The following is a 23,135-nucleotide window of genomic DNA, read 5'->3' as shown; positions in this document are numbered from 1 at the left end:
TTCAGAATTCAAGCGGAGTCATACATTGTAGGAAACCACTAAACACACACTAAGTAAGGGATAGGGAACAGGTCAGGGAGAAATATGGGTAGTCAGAGGCAGAAGGATCACTAGGGTGTACGGGTCAGCTGCTCAATCCAGAGACTGTAACTATCAAATGCTACCAGGAATGGCACCATTAAATAGCCACCCACGAACCAAAGAGAGGCAGGAAAGTTTAACCCCACCATAACCAGGCCAGAGAAAGAAAAGCAAGAAGCAATCCCCAACCTGGATCATGACAGTACCCTTACAAAGGTGTTATGTAGAAATTCCCCAAATCTAGCAATGTGTGGATATTTTTTTTCCAGGTATCAGCTTTATTATACATGCCAACAGCAGACTCAGGAAAATTACAGGTAAATAGTCACGTTTGCATATCTCAGCAGGCTTTGCGTCAGTCGCACCACTGCTATATATATAAATATGCTCTTTAACCAATAGAAATTAGTATTTTTTTGATCGCCTTTGCGACACATGCTGACAGCAGATTAAGGAAAATTATTGCCTCTGGTAAATTGTGAGGTTTGTGTATCTCTGCAGGGTTTGCAACAGTCGCACAGCTTCTAGATAAAGATACACTATTTATTTAACCAATAAAAAATTTGTATCTTTTTTAGATCGTCTTTGTGACAGATTGTGACAGCAGATTAAGGAAAATTATTGCCACTGGTATATTGTGTTTGCGTATTTCTGCAGTGTTGGCGACAGTCGCACAACTGCTAGATAAAGATACACTATTTATATAACCAAAAGAAATTTTTTATTTTTTATATTGCCTTTCTGACTCATGGCAACAGCAGACTCAGGAATATTACAGGTAAATAGTCACGTTTGCGCATCTCAGCAGGCCTTTCGCCAGTTGCACAACTGCTTGATAAAGATATGCTATTTACTAACCAATAGAAAATACTATTTTTTTACATCACCTTTATGACATGCAGACAGCAGATTAAGGATATGTATTGCCTCTGGTAAAATATGTAATTTGCGTATCTCTGCAGGGTTTGCGACAGTCGCACAACTGCTAGATTAAAATACTCTATTTATTTAGCCAACATAATTTTTATTATTTTCATATTTCCTTTATAAGACTTTCCAACAGGAGACTAAGGGAAATTACTGGTAAATAGTGACATATTCATAGCTCAGCAGGTTTTGCGCCAGTTGCACAACTGCTGGAGAAATATTATCTATTTCAGCAATAGGTGAGGAATATTATTTAGCTTTTAAAAAGGATGTTACTATATGCCGGCATTGACACATATTATGTTTTAGCTGTAAAAGAAAAATTATATGCTGGTACGCAGAAATATTATGTAGCTCCAAAAAATTGGTATAGTATATGCTGGTGCTAAATAACATTATTTGGCTCTAAAAAGAGCTGCTTTGTATATTATAGTAGTGGATGAAACCCTGCCTATCTCTCTCTAATCACACAGTCTGTTCCTAAACTACACAACGCAGGGCACACTACCAGAGATATCCAGCATGTACTTGCAATGATAACACCCTTGGTGCCTGCGTTTCTTTCTCCCTCATATTAAATCTCTCCTTAATCCCTACACTATCTCCACCTAACAAAGAACTAATCTTCACCCTCAGTAGCTCTTAAAAGAGATTTTTTAAATCACAAACTCTCCCTGTATGCTGCATTCACTCTCCCTACACTCACACTAAGCTCTCACTGCATTCTTTCCGGCTGCAATGTTTGCAAGATGGCGTCAGCAGGCATTAAATATCCCCTATGATGCTGTAAAGCCAGCCAATCACAGTAATGCCACATCAAAGATGGTGCCGGCATTACTGTTATTGGCCAGAAAGCCTAGCATGTTCATTGGCTTCAAATAGAGCACCAACATGCTGGGCGGGTCACTCGAATATACTGAGGTGAATATCAAATTACTCATTGAGCAACGAATAGCCCAAATAGCGTACTATTCGTGCGAGTAATGAATAGTGCTGAATGTATTTGCTCATCACTATTATTGACCTATGAAGATCAATTTTTCACCTAACATCAAAAGTAGCAGAAATGTCCATTATTGCTTCTCCCTATCTGGCTTTATCATAGTTATTCATACCTTCGCTCCCTGCTCATGTTTTATTTATGACCTCACAAAATGTTTAGCCATGTACTTGGCTTTAACAAGAAACTGAAGGGGAACCTTAACAACAATTTTCAAGCAAATATTGATGACTATTTGAAATTGCTTTTATTAAAAAAAGGTTTTTAAATCCTTGCTTTTCCCAAATTTGTTCGACAATGGAATGTTTGCCTTCATAATGAAAAACCTGGGCAAAACTTGTTTGAGAGGGACAGACTGTAAACTATTTGAGTCCCGGTTTATTTAATTGTGTATAACAGTCGTTCTCTATTATAGCAATGTTGTTCTTTTCTTTGCTGTTTCTTCTGTTTTTTTTCGTTAATTATTTGATAATTTTGAGCTTGCAGAGCCCCAAGCTCAGGAAAAATCTTTATGTGCTCATTAATAATGCTAGATCACATGTCCCTCCTGTAATGTCTACTTTTGTACACTCATGTGTCTATAATTGATTGACCTGTTTGCTGTCAATTCCTTTTTAAAAAAACTTCACAAAAATATTGAATGAGCGTAATACCTGTTATCCTGCATAAAATTGAATGAAGAAAGTAATTTGCTTTTTTGCAAGTTACTACTTTCATAACAATGATAACAACCTATGGTTTGCTCTTGCATGCGGGTATAAAAGCTAATTAAATTGAATTTAAAAGAAAACTCTTACTATTCTTGTTTTCAACAATATATTGGGAAACTGTGCATTTAGCTGTGAGACTAAAATTATAAAAATGTTTTTAATTTCAGAATATTTGTGGTTATTAAGCAATTATGGGACATTAATTATTCATTTAACCAAAATGTTGAATCTTTAAGCACGATTTTCTTTTCTTCTGAATAATACAGGTGCATCAGAAGCGCCTACGAGAGTTTAGTGCAGGTTATCGGAAAACCCATTGTAAATCCAGAGAGAAACAGCTGACTAAATTAGGAAAAGTGCATATACACAGCTGTGTCACATTTTCTTGGCACTGCCCCAAACCTAAAGCTCATGCTGTTAGCCTAAAATCAACACCTTTTCTGATGTGCCTATATCGGCAGAAAACATGCTCTACTGCCAGGTGTTTCAACACATCCAAAGACTCTACAGCAGCTAGGATACTGATGCTTGGAGGGATAATTGGATTTAGAGATATTTTAAGTAATAGTGTAAGATGTGTTCTAGATCTCTTACACATGCTAATGTTATTTTCTGTGCCAAGAAGACATTGAACTGCTTAATTATCTCTCCTCTAGAGAAGTGTATGTGCTCTGACCCAACTTAATTATCCTTTCATTTATCAGTAGTTATTAGCCATTGAGGCATTTTTGGCATTATTTACTAGGAAAAATCTCCACACATCAGTATTTGTCTGATAGATAAAAGTGAAAATTCAGTATCTGAGAAGAAACAAAGATCCATGGCAATGTAAATGTACACACTACCAAACAACTATTTAATAGGGGAGATTTTTAAAACTAAATGCTTCAGAATTCAGGTCCAATTTTCACCAAAAAACTGTTTATCTTGAGCTTTATTACATTTACTAGGAGAATACTTGTGGCTTCGCGAGCAGAAAATATGTTACATTGTTGGTTATGGTAGCTAAAGTAACATTTAGAGTGCTACAACATAGTGCAACCCTTCCCCCCTCCCTCCAGTGTAATCTCTAAGTAGTTCATGGACAAAAGAGTAAAATTGGTTTACAGTTAAACTGTTAGAATCTGTTTAGTTTGTTAGGGTACCGTCACACTGAAACGACGCTGCAGCGATACGACAACGATGTCGATCGCTGCAGCGTCGCTGTGTGGTCGCTGGAGAGCTGTCACACAGACCGCTCTCCAGCGACCAACGATCCCGAAGTCCCCTGGTAACCAGGGTAAACATCGGGTTACTAAGCGCAGGGCCACGCTTAGTAACCCGATGTTTACCCTGGTTACCAGCGTAAACGTAAAAAAAACAAACACTACATACTTACCTTCCGCGTCTGTCCTCCGGCGCTGTGCTTTCCTCTGCACTGTCAGTGCTGGTCAGCCGTAAAGCAGAGCGGTGACATCACCGCTGTGCTTTCCGGCTGGCCGGCGCTCACAGCCAGTGCAGAGAAGCGCAGCGCCGGAGGACAGACACGGAAGGTAAGTATGTAGTGTTTGTTTTTTTTACGTTTACGCTGGTAACCAGGGTAAACATCGGGTTACTAAGCGCGGCCCTGCGCTTAGTAACCCGATGTTTACCCTGGTTACCAGTGACGACATCGCTGAATCGGCGTCACACACGCCGATTCAGCGATGTCAGCGGGAGATCCAGCGTCGAAAGAAAGTTTCAAACGATCTGCTACGACGTACGATTCTCAGCGGGGTCCCTGAACGCAGTAGCGTGTCACACACAGCGAGATCGTAAGGATATCGCTGGAACGTCACGGATCGTGCCGTCCTAGCGATCAAAGTGCCACTGTGTGACGGTACCCTTACTATCCACAATTTACTTATGGAGTTCTGGCTGCTGGTCTTTTTCCTCTGGTGCTGGGTTTGTCCTTGGTCAGGTGTTTGTTACACTCTTTATTAACCAGCACCTGCCTCCCAGTCCTTGCTGGACAACAGTGTTAATCTGCTTTAGCTCTAGCTTAGTGCTTTGCTTAGTGTTCTGTGTGTGTTATTTGTGCCGTACTGGTACCCCTGGTTCTGCTAGCCTTAATTTCTGTTTTCTATTGGTTTCTGCAGCTTTCTCTGTGTTTTCTACTAGGAGGTGACCCATTTTTGTACGCAGTCCTTCTATCTTTCAGGGACCCCCTTCCCCTTATCTATAGGTCTTCGCTTGAGATTAACCTAGGATCAACGGTGGGTCTATTCTCAAGGAATGGGTTGCCCACTCCATTGTAGGGTTTTAGCCTAGTCATAGTGCAGGGTCAGTTTTCCCCCTTCTATCTTAGTCTTGTGTTGCAGATCCGTAACATAAACAACTATCTATTGTAGTGCTTTTTGATAAACAATGTTTCTGGTTTTACCTTCAGGTGCACATATGAAAAGATTTTTGGGGTTACCTTCCTTATAACAAGCAACGTACAACTGTCCATGTGAAAAACATGGGCTCTCTAAATTAATGCCAGCTACTTTAAGTGATTGACCTTGTGCTTTGCTTATAGTCATAGCAATTGCAAGTCAGATTGGGAATTGGAAATGCTTAAAATTGAAGGGCATGTCACTTGGTAGCAAAGGAATAGGCAGAATGAAAACATTTGGTCCCTTAGAGTTTCCCATAAGAATAGTGGTTTCAATAACATTGGGCATGAAACTCTTAATGCACAATCTTGTGCCATTACATATTTTTGGTAGGTCAAGGTTCTGAAGCAAAATTATTGTGGCTCCTATTTTTAAAGTCAGCTTATGCGGTGGCATTCCTGGAGGCTCCAAAGAATTCAGGAACTCCAATCGATACATTACAGCTTGTTGACTCTACATGACTGAATCAATGGACATGTATGTGGTTGCTAGACCAGGCAGTCTTCCCTGAATTAGTACATTTATGGAGCTGACACTATCATTTTTAGGTGCTAGGATTGCACGTTCACAAAGCTACTGATGGTCGTTAAAATTGTTACAGGGAAAACTTGATCACTAAGTTCCATTTCCTAAGATGTAATTTCACAAAAATCTTCCAGAAAGGAAATGAGACCAGTAGTGGAATCAGTAGGGAACCTGTCATTTCCTAGGCATAGTAGTTGGTGTGTAAATTTGTCCGCAGTTGTATTTCCCATCAAATGAACCCGCATATTAGTAGTAGGGGTTTATTTCTGAACATGTATCCACAGATATGATTTTAGACAGACATTCAGCTCATCCTCTGGTGTTTCTCCCTTAAGAACAGGTAATGTCTGGCAGAAGTCATCTGCATAATTATAACAATTCCCCCCATTAAACAATCAGTTCCCAGCAGATCTCTCAAGGTGCGATCAAGGGCCTTGAATAGTACATTCATCCCAAACAATTACTTTGCAAGTTTGTAATACCTTAGCTTTCCCAGAGCCCTTAGTGATATTACAGACCGAGTTTCTGACATCGCTAGATTAAAGGGCAATCCTAGTGCTGAATGAGCCCTCCATCTAAAAGAGTGGCCGCAATCCCAGATGATGCCGCAGCCAAGACAATGTTATTGTTTGAGCGACTTATTACAAGCAGCAAATTAATTAAAATTGTTTTACCAGTACCTCCTGATGAACTTTCGATCACCCCTAGTCATAATATTTCCACAGAGGTCATTAACTAGCAAGATGGAAGAGTTGATCTGGGACAATCTCTTGTTCTGGATGTTGTGTTATTTATTTGTTTATACATCTATATAGCTATCTAAATATATGTGAATTTTACCTGTGAAAATAACACTATACTTATTCACTTAAATGACTAAACCTGGATCATGTATGCCCTTCCCCATGAAACTACCAGTCAACACAACACAAAATGGCCATGGACCACATATTTAGGAGTGTTTGTGTTCAGTTTGTGGAATTGTACAACCGTAATTGAAACTTTTGGCAATTCTGAAAATGATTATTGAAAAGTGATATCTACAGAACACATTATTGGTCTTAGTGGTAAACATTTTGTAAACATTCAAAAAAAATCTTCAATATATTGTGGGTGTTGATATAAAAAATAAAAAAGGATCTGCTATCACAAACAATAAAAAAATATTTAAGACTTTGGCATGATTCAACCCCTTTACTATTAAAATATTATTTTGGAGTATATTAAAACCATGCACTAAAATTGACAACACTTTAAGGGTTGACAAAAAGCTTCCCAAATAGCTAAAATTAGGGGCAAACACCAAGAAAAGTGGCATCAAAATGCAAATGGCACAGCAGAAGTCAGCCATGGGCCTCGCATGAAGTTTCAGGGTCTGGCCCAGCATTCCTACCTTGATATTGAAGTTTCAATGAGGACCTGGCTGTTAAGGGAGCAATGTAAGCCTTCGTAGCTGGGAGCCCTCACACCTCATGCAGCAGCTCAATTTTTTATTTTATTACAGCCACACCCAAATGGCACAAACATCAGTTTCATAAACTACTATTGATAGAAAATTGTAAGAATGCTAAAACAGAAAGTCGGCTGATCAATGGACCCACAGTAGAACCTGCTGTAATGTCACACAAGAAGTCAGCCATGGGCCATGCATGACGTATCAGGGACTTGCCCAGCATTTACAGCTTGTAAATGAAGTTTAATCACCTTTTATTATTTTTAAGCTTAATAGTATGCCCATGTCGGACTCCCCTTTTTTGGTGCGTGCTCCAGCAATGAGCCCACACCTTTCCGGGCACATGCCAGCTGATCTATATAGCTGACATGTGCCTGCAATAGCCGTGGGTGAGTCTCCACATTTCAAAAAATATTTGCCTCACAGCATCAAAGTGTCATCAATTTCCACAGAGTAAAAACAGTATAAAAGACCTCTGACACACCTTCCATCACAGGCAACCCACCAGATGGAGACCCAACTTGGAGTCAACACATTTAAAAAAAAAGTCACATAGCACTAAAGTGGTTTTACACAAATGTTAAGGTGGAGGAAATGGAGGAGAGGCCACTTGATATGGCGCTTGCCATCCATTGGAGCACTCTCTTTCTGAGCCTCATCTACAAGGCATACCTCTGTGCTGCAGCCAAAGAAAGGGGTCGAGTAGGCCAGCCAGTAACAAATGTTGTCAGTGAACTTTGGATAGGACGAGAAGGTGTTTGTTCAGCTTAGCTTTCATTCACATCAACACCTAACCAATTGTGATGCAGTGACCTATGTTACAGCCAGGGGTCGCTGTATGTGCGCCTCAGGATACGCATGGAGGTGTATCTGTAGTGGTGATAATGAAACAGTGTCCGGCATAATTGTAAATGGTCGGTATGTGTTGCAGAGGGAGGCTGTAAGCCTGTAGTATTGTTGCTCTGGGACCTGTAGCCCCACATGTATTTGTATAGTTAAAAGGGAGGTTTGCAGGGTTAGTTGGAGAGCTGGGTGGAACTGGCTAACCAGACACACCTCCCACCTATGGGAGTTGTTGCAGGTGCATAATGTGACCATGGTTTGGGTCACATGTTCAGAGTGTATGGACCTGAATAATCATGTGTAAAGTCCTGGATGGTCTATGTTGAAATGTACTGGAGTGGACTGGATTCCTGGAAGCACATGATGAGGCCATGGACTGAAGACCTGTGTGTTGGAAGTGCTTGGGACTGGACTTCCTGAAAAGTGCACGGAGAGGCCGTATCTGCAGAGCGTGCGATGGCTACTGTGTTGGTAAAGCTACAGTTCCGCCTGTGGGTCTGGACTATCTGAAGTGTCCTCATCACAAGGAGGGTGATCCCAGTTTGGCAGCTTCCCTGGGAACCAGGACTGACAGGAGTCAGTGTCTAGAGCAGGAGCTAATGCAAGGTAACTCCAGATAAAGGGGGTTACGGGAAGAGAAGTGTCTGCCATTGGAACAGACTGACAGTGTTTAATGTGTTCCATTGCTGTATATAATGAACTGTTTGTGAAGCGGTTTTTGAGTCTAAATAAACCAGAATAGACTGTTTTTGTGAGAAACTGTACCTGAGTGCTTAAATCCAATTGCCAAACGTGTGTCCCCCAACGCACTCAAGGAGCGCTATCTCACATAATGTACATGTTGAACACCAAGCCTAATCCCCCTTCCACCACAACCTCGCTTTTTCCCACATGTTGCAAGTAGCCTTCCCCTCTTGTACTCTGCTGTTTCACAAGCTTACTCCTACAACTGTCAGTCACCTGTCACTAAATGAAAAATCACTATTTTTTTTCTTAAATAGTGTGCCTGAACAACACTGCTAAGCATAATGATTAGGGTTGAGCAAAACGGATCGGACAAATTCAAAAATCGGCGACTTTCGGCAAAGTCGGGTTTCATGAAACCCGATCTGATCCTAGTGTGGGATCGGCCATGAGGTCCTAGTCCCTTAGGTCACCTAGTGTGGGATCTTCACGCCAAAGTCGCATTTCGTATGACTCTTTCAGCGCCATTTGTCAGCCAATGAAGGAGGACGCAGAGTGTGGGCAGCGTGATGACATAGGTCTTGGTCTCCACCATCTTAGAGAAGGGCATGACAGTGATTGGCTTGCTTTCTGCGGCGTCACAGGGGCTATAAAGGGGCATGCACGCCGACCGCCATCTTACTTCTGCCGATCGTAGCTAGGGAAAGGTTGCCACAGCTTCATCAGAAGAAGGGATATAGTTAGGGAGGGAAGATTAAGCCCCAAAACTGCTTGTGCTGTAGCGATTTCCACTGTCCAACACCACCATTTGTTTGCAGGGACAGTGGAGGCTATATTTTTGTGCATCAGCTCTGTAGCTTATTAGGCTGCCTTATAAGGCTCCCTGATAGCTGCATTGCTGTTTGCACGCCGCTGTGCAAACCAACTGCTTTTTTAAAAGCAAAAATCCTGTATACAAGTTATCTTGTTTATTTGTCCACACTTTTGTGTGCAGCAGTCCTTTTTACCTTTTTATTGCTGCCATACTTCTCCTGAGATCATTGTAGGGAGATTGAAATTGTACTACAGTCCCTGTATTTTTTCATATATCTTCCAGCCACTTTCTGCCACTTACATTGTGTTGTTTTATGCACAGGGTCTGAGGATTAGTTTAGTCTCCCCCCCAAAAAAAAGTGAGATTTAAATTATCACAAAGTGGATATACTTCAGTCCTGTTAGTTTGTGGTATATCAGCCAGCCACTTTCTGCCACTTACATTGTGTTGTTTTATGCACAGGGCCTGAGGTTTGGTTTTGTCTCCCCCCAAAAAAAGTGAGATTCAAATTATCACAAAGTGGATATATTTCAGTCCTGTTAGTTTGTGGTATATGAGCCAGCCACTTTCTGCCACTTAGATTGTGTTGTTATATACACTGGGCCTAAGTTGTGGTTCAGTCTCCCCAAAAAAAGGGTAGCTTCAAATTCTCACAAAGTGGATAAACTTCTGTCCTGTTAGTTTGTCTTATATCAGCCAGTCACTTTCTGCCACTTAGATTGCGTTATTATATACACTGGGCCTAAGTTGTGGTTCAGTTTCCCCCCAAAAAGGGGGAGATTCAAATTCTCACAAAGTGGATATACTTCTGTCCTGTTAGTTTGTCGTATATCTGCCAGCCACTTTCAGCCACTTACATTGTGTTATTTTTTGCACAGGGCCTGATTTTTTGTTCAGTCTCCCCCCAAAAAAGGGAGATTTAAATTCTCAACACAATTATATACACCTTCTACCTTGTTTTACAGTATCATATAACGGTTGTTATTTTGGTTAGATTTTCCAAAAAATGAGGAAGTCAGGTGGAAGAGGCCGTGGGCAGTGGTTCCGAGCTGGTACTGATGGTGGTGGTGGTGCATCTGGTGGTAGTGGCAAAAGCACAATAGCAACAAAGGCTGGAGGTGTTGAGCCAGCATCATCATCTGGCTACACAAGGCCTCGAAGGCTCCCTTATCTGGGAGTAGGAAAACGGATTTTAAAGCCAGAGCAGCAGGAAAAAGTTTTGGCTTTCCTTGTTGACTCAGCCTCTAGCTCTTTCGCCTCCTCTTCAGAAAGTTCCAAATATAAAAATAGCGAGTCGTCAGTGGATGCTCCCAGTCAGGAACAAGACGTTTCTTTATGTCCTTCACCCAAACCAAAAGTGAAGGATGCACCAGGCGACACTACAGGTTACTCCATGGAGCTCTTTACACATACCGTGCCTGGGTTAGAACGGGAAATTGTTAACTGCCCATTGCAAGATGAATCGGACATGGAGTGCACTCATGCATAGCCACAGCTAGATTAAAATGCTGTTCCATTGACTCAGATCACTATATTGCCCTCGCAGTGTACTGAGCCAGAATCTGACCCTCATGAAACTATGGTGCCCCGTCCCGAACGCTATAGCACCTTACACGGTGACACAGAGGAAGGTGCACATGACATTGAAGAGGAGGCAATAGATGACCCAGTTGTTGACCCAGATTGGCAGCCATTGGGGGAAGAGTGTGCCGCTGCCAATAGCTCAAAAGCAGAGGAGGATGATCCACAGCAGCCATCTACATTGCAACAGCTGTCATCTGGCAGGCACGTATCAGGCCAGAAACGTTTGTCAAAAACAAAAACAGTTTTAGGACAGCGTGGCCATTCGGTGAAAGTAGAACAGCGTGGAATGCCTGAAAAGGTATTCCATAGTAGGAAGAGTGCAGTGTGGCAATTTTTTAACCAAGATCCGAATGACCAGTCAAAAGTTATCTGTAAGAAATGCTCAAAGACCTTTAGCAAAGGGAAGAATCTTCAAAATTTAAATACAATGTGCTTAGACATTTAACCAGCATGCACTTGCAAGCCTGGACTAACAACCAAATGTCCCCTACTGTTGGTGCACCTGCTCAGAATGAAGGTAGTCAGCAGCGCTCTATTGCGTCCCTCACTTTAAGCCCACCGGTTAGGACACCACCAGCAGCAAATGTAGAGGTATCATCGTAAGGCCAAAGCAGTCAGGCAATCACAAAGTTATTGGTAGGAAACACTGTATGTAGGCCAACATCAAGAATACCATCACCAACCCTCTCTCAATCCGCCATGTCCACCACCACCACCACTGCTAGTTTCACCATATGCACCTCTCCAGTCGAGCTGACCCTCCAAGAGACTCTTATTAGGAAAATAATGTACTCATCCTCTCATCCGTGTACACAGGGCTTGAACGCCCACATTGCTAGACTAATCTCGTTAGAGATGATGCCCTACCAGTTGGTTGAAAGTGAAGCTTTCAAAGCCCTGATGGCCTACGCAGTACCACGCTATCACCTACCCAGTCGACACTTCTTTGCAAGAAAAGCCATCGCAGCCCTCCACCAGCATGTCAAAGACTGCATTGTCCATGCACTGAGGCAATCAGTCAGTAGAAAGGTGCACCTCACAACAGATGCATGGGCCAGTAGGCATTGCCAGGGACGTTACATATCCATCACGGCACACTGGGTTAATGTGGTGGATGCAGGGTCCACAGGGTACAGCCATAGTGGGACAGTGCTGCCTAGCTCACAGTCTAGGAAACAGTTGGCTGTCTGCGTTCGCCACCCCTCCTCCTCCTCCTCCAGAAGCAAAAGCTCTTCCACATAGCACAGTCGCATGACCACTCCATCTGCAGCTGCCAGTGTTGCACACGAGGTGTCCCATTATTGAACAGCTAGTGGTAAGCATCAGCAGGCTGTGTTAGAAATGAAGTGTTTGAGCGACAACAGACACACCGCGGAAGTACTGGCCGAGTACTTGCAGCAACAGACTCAGTCATGGCTGAGCAGTGTAAATCTTGAGGCAGGCAAGGTAGTCAGTGATAACGGAAGGAATTTCATGGCTGCCATAGCCCTTTCAGAACTTAAACACATACCTTGCCTCCCTCACATCTTGAACCTGGTGGTGCAGTGCTTCCTCAAAAATTATCCGGAGTTACCAGCCCTGCTCCTGAAGGTGCGAAGACTTTGCTCGCACATCCGCCGGTCGCCCGTACACTCCAGCCGTATGCTGAACCATCAGCGATCGCTGAATCTTCCCCAGCACCACCTAATAATCGACGTTGCAACAAGGTGGAACTCCACACTGCACATGGTTCAGAGGCTGTGCGAACAGAGGCGTGCTGTAATTAATTTGTGTGAGGATACACATACACGGGCAGGCAGTTGGATGGCACACAAGAAGTTGTCTGGTGTGCAGTGGTCGAAGCTCCAAGACCTCTGTCAAGTCCTTCAGGGTTTTGAGGAATGCACACGGCTTGTAAGTGCAGATGATGCCATCATAAGCATGAGCATCCCACCAATGCGTCTGCTGATGCAAAGTTTGACGCACATTAAGGAGCTGGCGTCTGCAGCCGAGGAGGAGGGAAGCCTTGATGACAGTCAGCCATTGTCTGCTCAGGGAACTCTCCTGGACGAGGTGGCGGACAAAGAGGAGGAGGAGGAGGAGGATGGGGATGAATATTTATGGGAGGAGGATGCTTCACAGGGGGCAATAGAAACTGGTGGCGTTGCAAGGTCAGGTACAGGGTTTTTGCGGGACACAAGTGATGTTGATTTGCAAGAAAGTGCTCCTCAACCCAGCACAAGCAGTGAATTGACACCTGGAACATTGGCCCACATTGCTGAGTATGCCTTGCATATCCTAAAAAGGGACCCCCGCATTATCAAAATGATGACCGATGACTATTACTGGTTGGCCTGCCTCCTGGATCCACGATATAAAGGAAAATTACAAAATATCATGCCACATGAGAACCTTGAGCAAATATTGGCTACCAAACAAGCAACTCTTGTAGACCCTTTGGTTCAGGCATTCCCAGCACACAGCGGTGGTGATGGTTCTCACACGAGCCGTAGGAGGCAACATGGCAGAGGTGTTAGAGGTGCACAAATCCAAAGTGGTGTTGGACAGAGGGGTTTTATGACCAGGTTGTGGAGTGATTTTGCAATGACTGTTATGATAGGCAATTCAGGAACACAATGTACATAGCGATCAGAGCACACACAGTGATCTGACAACAACCCAAAATAACAGAACGAGCTCTGAGACGTGGGAACTCTGTAGACCGCAATTCCTAATCCTCTCCAAACACAACTAGAAGCAGCTGTGGATTGCGCCTATCGCTCCCTATGCAACTCAGCACAGCCTGAGAAACTAACTAGCCTGAAGATAGAAAAATAAGCCTACCTTGCCTCAGAGAAATACCCCAAAGGAAAAGGCAGCCCCCCACATACAATGACTGTGAGTAAGATGAAAAGACAAACGTAGGGATGAAATAGATTCAGCAAAGTGAGGCCCGATATACTAGACAGAACGAGGATAGGAAAGATAACTTTGCGGTCTACACAAAACCCTAAAGAAAACCACGCAAAGGGGGCAAAAAGACCCTCCGTACCGAACTAACGGCACGGAGGTACACCCCTTGCGCCCCAGAGCTTCCAGCAAAACAAAAAGACAAGCTGGACAGAAAAAATAGCAACAAATAGCAAAGAAGCACTTAGCTATGCAGAGCAGCAGGCCACAGGAATGATCCAGAGAAACACAAGTCCAACACTGGAACATTGACAGGAAGCATGAATCAAAGCATTAGGTGGAGTTAAGTAGAGAAGCAGCTAACGACCTAACCAGATCACCTGAGGGAGGAAACTCAGAAGCTGCAGTACCACTTTCCTCCACAAACGGAAGCTCCCAGAGAGAATCAGCCGAAGTACCACTTGTGACCACAGGAGTGAACTCTGCCACAGAATTCACAACAGTACCCCCCCTTGAGGAGGGGTCACCGAACCCTCACCAGAGCTCCCAGGCCGACCAGGATGAGCCACATGAAAGGCACGAAGAAGATCGGGAGCATGGACATCAGAGGCAAAAACCCAGGAATTATCTTCCTGAGCATAACCCTTCCATTTAACCAGATACTGGAGTTTCCGTCTTGAAACACGAGAATCCAAAATCTTCTCCACAATATACTCCAATTCCCCCTCCACCAAAACCGGGGCAGGAGGGTCAACAGATGGAACCATAGGTGCCACGTATCTCCGCAACAATGACCTATGGAATACGTTATGTATGGAAAAAGAATCTGGGAGGGTCAGACGAAAAGACACAGGATTAAGAACCTCAGAAATCCTATACGGACCAATAAAATGAGGTTTAAACTTAGGAGAGGAAACCTTCATAGGAATATGACGAGAAGATAACCAAACCAGATCCCCAACACGACGTCGGGGACCCACACGGCGTCTGCGATTAGCGAAAAGTTGAGCCTTCTCCTGGGACAAGGTCAAATTGTCCACTACCTGAGTCCAAATCTGCTGCAACCTGTCCACCACAGTATCCACACCAGGACAGTCCGAAGACTCAACCTGTCCTGAAGAGAAACGAGGATGGAACCCAGAATTGCAGAAAAACGGTGAAACCAGGGTAACCGAGCTGGCCCGATTATTAAGGGCGAACTCAGCCAAAGGCAAAAAGGACACCCAGTCATCCTGATCAGCAGAAACAAAGCATCTCAGATATGTTTCCAAGGTCTGATTGGTTCGTTCGGTCTGGCCATTAGTCTGAGGATGGAAAGCCGAGGAAAAAGACAAGTCAATGCCCATCCTACCACAAAAGGCTCGCCAAAACCTCGAAACAAACTGGGAACCTCTGTCAGAAACAATATTCTCTGGAATGCCATGCAAACGAACCACATGCTGGAAGAACAAAGGCACCAAATCAGAGGAGGAAGGCAATTTAGACAAGGGTACCAGATGGACCATCTTAGAAAAGCGATCACAGACCACCCAAATGACTGACATCTTTTGAGAAACGGGAAGGTCAGAAATAAAATCCATAGAGATATGTGTCCAAGGCCTCTTCGGGACCGGCAAGGGCAAAAGCAACCCACTGGCACGAGAACAGCAGGGCTTAGTCCGAGCACAAATCCCACAGGACTGCACAAAAGTACGCACATCCCGCGACAGAGACGGCCACCAAAAGGATCTAGCCACTAACTCTCTGGTACCAAAGATTCCAGGATGACCAGCCAACACCGAACAATGAAGCTCAGAGATAACTCTATTCGTCCACCTATCAGGGACAAACAGTTTCTCCGCTGGGCAACGATCAGGTTTATTAGCCTGAAATTTTTGCAGCACCCGCCGCAAATCAGGGGAGATGGCAGACACAATTACTCCTTCCTTGAGGATACCCGCCGGCTCAGATAAACCCGGAGAGTCGGGCACAAAACTCCTAGACAGAGCATCCGCCTTCACATTTTTAGAGCCCGGAAGGTACGAAATCACAAAGTCAAAACGGGCAAAAAACAACGACCAACGAGCTTGTCTAGGATTCAAGCGCTTGGCAGACTCGAGATAAGTCAAGTTCTTATGATCAGTCAATACCACCACTCGATGCTTAGCTCCTTCAAGCCAATGATGCCACTCCTCGAATGCCCACTTCATGGCCAGCAACTCTCGGTTGCCCACATCATAATTTCGCTCAGCAGGCGAAAACTTCCTGGAAAAGAAAGCGCATGGTTTCATCACTGAGCAATCAGAACCTCTCTGCGACAAAACAGCCCCTGCTCCAATCTCAGAAGCATCAACCTCGACCTGGAGCGGAAGAGAAACATCTGGTTGACACAACACAGGGGCAGAAGAAAAACGACGCTTCAACTCTTGAAAAGCTTCCACAGCAGCAGAAGACCAATTGACCAAATCAGCACCCTTCTTGGTCAAATCGGTCAATGGTTTAGCAATACTAGAGAAATTGCAGATGAAGCGACGATAAAAATTAGCAAAGCCCAGGAACTTTTGCAGACTTTTCAGAGATGTCGGCTGAGTCCAATCATGGATGGCCTGGACCTTAACAGGATCCATCTCGATAGTAGAAGGGGAAAAGATGAACCCCAAAAATGAAACCTTCTGCACACCAAAGAGACACTTTGATCCCTTCACAAACAAAGAATTAGCACGCAGGACCTGAAAAACCGTTCTGACCTGCTTCACATGAGACTCCCAATCATCCGAGAAGATCAAAATGTCATCCAAGTACACAATCAGGAATTTATCCAGGTACTCTCGGAAGATGTCATGCATAAAGGACTGAAACACTGATGGAGCATTGGCAAGTCCGAACGGCATCACTAGATACTCAAAATGACCCTCGGGCGTATTAAATGCAGTTTTCCATTCATCGCCTTGCTTAATTCGCACCAGATTATACGCACCACGAAGATCTATCTTTGTGAACCAACTAGCCCCCTTAATCCGAGCAAACAGGTCAGATAACAATGGCAAGGGGTACTGAAATTTAACCGTGATCTTATTACGAAGGCGGTAATCTATACAAGGTCTCAGCGAACCATCCTTCTTGGCTACAAAAGAGAACCCTGCTCCTAATGGCGATGATGACGGGCGAATATGCCCCTTCTCCAGGGATTCCTTCACATAAATGCGCATAGTGGTGTGCTCAGGTACGGATAAATTAAACAATCGACCTTTTGGGAATTTACTACCAGGAATCAAATTGATAGCACAATCACAATCCCTATGCGGAGGTAGGGTATCGGACTTGGGCTCATCAAATACATCCCGGTAATCAGACAAGAACTCTGGGACCTCAGAAGGGGTGGATGACGAAATTGACAGAAATGGAACATCACCATGTACCCCCTGACAACCCCAGCTGGACACCGACATGGATTTCCAATCTAATACTGGATTATGGACTTGTAGCCATGGCAACCCCAACACGACCACATCATGCAGATTATGCAACACCAGAAAGCGAATATCCTCCTGATGTGCAGGAGCCATGCACATGGTCAGCTGGGTCCAATACTGAGGCTTATTCTTGGCCAAAGGTGTAGCATCAATTCCTCTTAATGGAATAGGACACTGCAAGGGCTCCAAGAAAAACCCACAACCCTTAGCATAATCCAAGTCCATCAAATTCAGGGCAGCGCCCGAATCCACAAACGCCATGACAGAATATGATGACAAAGAGCATATCAAGGTAACAGACAGAAGAAATTTTGACTGTACTGTACCAATAGTGGCAAACCTAGCGAACCGCTTAGAGCGCTTAGGACAATCAGAAATGGCATGAGTGGAATCACCACAGTAGAAACACAGACCATTCAGACGTCTGTGTTCATGCCGTTCAACTCTGGACAAAGTCCTATCGCACTGCATAGGCTTAGGTTTAATCTCAGGTAATACCGCCAAATGGTGCACAGCTTTATGCTCACGCAAGCGTCGACCGATCTGAATGGCCAAAGACATAGATTCATTCAGACCATCAGGCATAGGAAATCCCACCATGACATCTTTAAGGGCTTCAGAAAGACCCTTTCTGAAAATCGCTGCGAGCGCAGCTTCATTCCATTGAGTGAGTACAGACCACTTTCTAAATTTCTGACAGTATACCTCTATCTCATCCTGACCCTGACACAAAGCCAGCAAATTCTTCTCTGCCTGATCCACTGAACCAGGCTCATCGTACAGCAATCCGAGCGCCAGGAAAAACGCATCAATATTACCCAATGCAGGATATCCCGGCGCAAAGGAAAATGCCCAGTCTTGAGGGTCCCCACGCAAAAAAGAAATAATAATTCTCACTTGTTGAGCAGGATCACCAGAGGAGCGAGGTTTCAAGGCCAAAAACAGCTTGCAATTATTTTTGAAATTCATAAACTTGACTCTATCACCAAAAAACAAATCAGGAATAGGAATTTTAGGTTCTAACATAGAATTCTGAACCACCAAGTCTTGAATCTTTTGTACATTTATAACGAGATTATCCATTGAAGAGCACAGACCCTGAATATCCATGTCCACACCTGTGTCCTGAACCACCCAAATGTCTAGGGGAAAAAAAAGACAAAACACAGTGCAAAGGAAAAAAAATGGTCTCAGAACTTCTTTTTTCCCTCTATTGAGAAACATTAGTACTTTTGGCTTCCTGTACTGTTATGATAGGCAATTCAGGAACACAATGTACATAGCGATCAGAGCACACACAGTGATCTGACAACAACCCAAAATAACAGAACGAGCTCTGAGACGTGGGAACTCTGTAGACCGCAATTCCTAATCCTCTCCAAACACAACTAGAGGCAGCTGTGGATTGCGCCTATCGCTCCCTATGCAACTCGGCACAGCCTGAGAAACTAACTAGCCTGAAGATAGAAAAATAAGCCTACCTTGCCTCAGAGAAATACCCCAAAGGAAAAGGCAGCCCCCCACATACAATGACTGTGAGTAAGATGAAAAGACAAACGTAGGGATGAAATAGATTCAGCAAAGTGAGGCCCAATATACTAGACAGAACGAGGATAGGAAAGATAACTTTGCGGTCTACACAAAACCCTAAAGAAAACCACGCAAAGGGGGCAAAAAGACCCTCCGTACCGAACTAACGGCACGGAGGTACACCCCTTGCGTCCCAGAGCTTCCAGCAAAACAAAAAGACAAGCTGGACAGAAAAAATAGCAACAAATAGCAAAGAAGCACTTAGCTATGCAGAGCAGCAGGCCACAGGAATGATCCAGAGAAACACAAGTCCAACACTGGAACATTGACAGGAAGCATGAATCAAAGCATTAGGTGGAGTTAAGTAGAGAAGCAGCTAACGACCTAACCAGATCACCTGAGGGAGGAAACTCAGAAGCTGCAGTACCACTTTCCTCCACAAACGGAAGCTCCCAGAGAGAATCAGCCGAAGTACCACTTGTGACCACAGGAGTGAACTCTGCCACAGAATTCACAACAAATGACCACTGACACGACAGGCAGTGCTGCATCGATTCAAAGTGACAGGAGAAAGCATTTGTCCAGTATGGTTACGGACTACTTTTCCTCCCTTATCGATGTTCTCCCTCCCAGGTCATTCCCCTTTGATTACTGGGCATCTAAAATAGACACCTGAATTGGCAGAATATGCATTACATGAGGTCGCTTGCCCTGCTTCTAGTGTGCTATCAGAAAGAGCCTTCAGTGCTGCTGGTTCAATATTGACAGAAAAAAGGACACGTCTGGCTACCCAGAATGTTGATGTTCATCCTTCATTAAAATGAATTAATCATGGATTTCAAATTATCTTGTCCCACCTTCTCCTGTTGACACGTAGCTTTCCTGAAAAATGTCTTGCTTTTGGCATCCTCTTACTGACTTCTCCAATTCCGCCATTTGCAGCTGCTGAATGTCCACCATATGCCATTTTTATACCTCCCTAAATGGGCTGACTCCCCACACAGGGCCGTGGTCACCACCTGGCGCAAGCACCCATGCGAGTGCCGTTTGCATTGACAGGTGGGTGCGCCCACTCTTGGGCGACGACACTGGCACAGGGTCCCTCATAGTACAATGAAGTGTCTCTGATGGTGGTGGTGCACAACCAACGTCAGACACATCATTGTAATATGAGGGGCCCTGTGCCAGTACCGCCGCATACAAGAGAGTGTTCCCCCCAGCTTGAACAGTGCTCTACCACTTGCAATACTTACCTCTCCCTGCTCCACCACTGTGTAGTCTGTGCTGTTAAATCCTTCAATGGCACTGCCAATACAAATTTGTTGAAATGATAGATGATAGTTAAAATATACAGGGGCCCTGGCCTCTATTTAGACCAGTTAATACTTTGCGCCTACTATCACTGTCTGCTACTCAGCAGAGGAGTCCACCCCAGTACCTAGCTATGCCGCCTGTTTAGGCCTGTTACCAATTTTGAACTGCTTTTAGCCTACTTTTGTATTTGGGCCTACTAACTGTGTCTGCGCCACTCATTACAGTTGTCCTCCACTGCACAAAGCTAGGCCGCCTGTTTAGTCCTGTTACCAATTTCGAACTGCATTTAGCCTACTTTTTATTGTGGGCCTACAAACTGTGTCTGCGCCACTCATTACAGTTGTCCTCCACTGAACAAAGCTATGCCGCCTGTTTAGTCCTGTTACCAATTTTGAACTGCATTTAGCCTACTTTTTTATTTTGGGCCTACTAACTGTGTCTGCGCCACTCATTACAGTTGTCTCTAAGTACATATGTGTGAGCGGGCACCATCCAAATCTTACAAAATATTACAGAAAATGTATATAGAGGGGATCACCATATGCATACCAACAAACAGTTAATGAAATAAGAACAAGCGTATGCATAAAATTGGGATCACCACAACATGTTATAGCAATATAATAAATCTTTATTCAGAGAACAACGTGAACAAAACATTTAAAAACATCTAAAAACAAAAGGACATAAAGGGTCCATACATACAATAGATACCATAAATGCTGTAAATAAGCATACACCCTCCACAGCTAATATAGAAATTTTACCATAATTTAGGCATAAGAACACATCTGTTTCTGACAACTTGTCCCAAACCCAAACACACACTCCAAAGGAGGTCTGGGAGCCCAGTCCCCTATGAGAACCGTAGCCCAAATAAGGATAAATAGGGAAGAGTCTAAATGCTCAGATAATAGTCCCACTACGTCCACCTCCAAGGGGTGGTTGGCTGGATCTTACCTAGCCCCAATGCGGGCACCTATACCAATGATCCTAGCCAGCATACGTGTCAGAGCAGTGTGGCTGTGCGGGTATTCAGACCCACGCGTATCAACGCTCAAGGCGTCTTCCTCAAGGTCGGTATATTGTAACTCATGCTGTTCCTCGATATTTATAGTGAAGGGATCACACAGGAAGCTTCTGTCAGCTGTGCAGCAGCATGGCGGCATCAGACATTCCACCCGGCGTCATAGCCGATACACTGCGCAGGCGCTAAGTGAGAGAGGACCCAGAGGGCTGTGCGCAGTCAGCCTGCCATGCGCAGTACCCCTACGGTCCAGATTACGTTACCATGGAGACCACCCGCGCTGGCCAGCTCTGCCGGAGTGACAAATTACGGAGGTATCTTGCTACCGGTATATTCCCCGGGCACACGCGCAACCCCCCCACCCAAATAGATGGGAATTTTCACAGATTCAGTGTTATCACAGGTTGTGCGTGTGCCCACAAAGGGAGAAAACTCCCCCTATGTTACCGGCATACACCGGCTTGACGGTATGTCAATAAATAAAATATAATATAAACGCCCATATCAAATCCCAATGGGGTTTCTCAACGTGCCACAGATGTGAACCAGATGAAGGTCCTACAAGGGACTATTTATGTCACATCACAAAGTCCGTACTTGAGTGCAAGGGTAATTAACCCATTACGCACAAGTAGGGGCATACTTTATCCCATCCGCCATTATAGCACTTCTAAGGTACATGCATCATACACGTCGGATTTCCCCACACACGCTAGCAGATATCAACCCTGGCCAGGGCGCAAACACCAACACGGACATACATAACCAACCCCACCACCAAATACTAACAACAGTACAAAACTAGATCACATTATACACAGATATCTGTGTTGAGAGCCGCTAGTAAAATTGTCAGAACTATCAGCTTAGAATGGACTGAAAGAACATGAACCCGCCCTCCCATGGCGTGTCACATGTCATTGAAACCTAGTACTCAGAGGATAAGTGAAGATACGAGTCCAGGTTGGCAGACTCCCAAGGGAAAGGGGGGCCGAGCACCAGGCCACCCAAAAATAGTCCACTAATGAGGTGTTCAGAAGGTTCTTAGGGAAAACAGCTCAAATAACTTCCTCAGGTCCTGGGATTGTGGGTTTCCATTAATCCGAAGCTAATTTCTGATTATAGGATCTCCTCTCCAGATGGTACCCAAGGGAGCCAGGATCGAGGGTTTGCTGTGTCTAATCGGTTTGTTACCAGCGGATGAGACAACCTGAATCACCTGTAAGAAAAACCAGGGATAAGATTATATATGCATAGGTACCCATAGCCAACTCACCCCAAAAGACCCCAGCACACGGGCACCACAAAAGGACAATAGATGAACACACCTAGAGCCTTTTGTAGAAACCCGTGTACAAGAGCTCCTCATTCAAGCCGACCAGGGCCAAGCTCTTTAGTTCAAAAATCAACCGGGATTCCTTCCTCAATAATTCATCAGTGAGCTCCCCCCCCCAATACTCGGGATAACCCCCTCGAGGCCCATGACACGGAGGCTCCTGTGGCTACCCTTGTGATGTTCTAAAAAATGTGTTGCCACAGAAGTAATCTGTTTCCCTTTTTCCCTGTCAACCCTGGCTGTGGTGATATTCGAGATGTGCTGTTGCACCCTGCTGGGTTAAGCAGGTGACATTTAATGGGGAATTTTTATCACTAGTCATTTTGTCTGCCATGAGATTTTCTTGTGTAAATACTGATGAAAAAAAGTCATTTAGCATATTGGCTTTTTCCTCATCCTCATCCACCATTTCACCCAGACTATTTTTAAGGGGGCCAACACTATCATTTTTTAGTTTCTTACTATTTATGTAGTTAAAGAATATTTTGGGACTATTTTTACTCTCTCTGGCAATGAGTCTCTCTGTCTCAATCTTTGCTGCCTTGATTTGCTTTTTACAGAATTTATTTA

This window comes from Ranitomeya imitator, chromosome 1, assembly GCF_032444005.1.
Source record: "Ranitomeya imitator isolate aRanImi1 chromosome 1, aRanImi1.pri, whole genome shotgun sequence".
NCBI lineage: Eukaryota > Metazoa > Chordata > Amphibia > Anura > Dendrobatidae > Ranitomeya > Ranitomeya imitator.
This window is presented reverse-complemented; position numbering follows the sequence as displayed.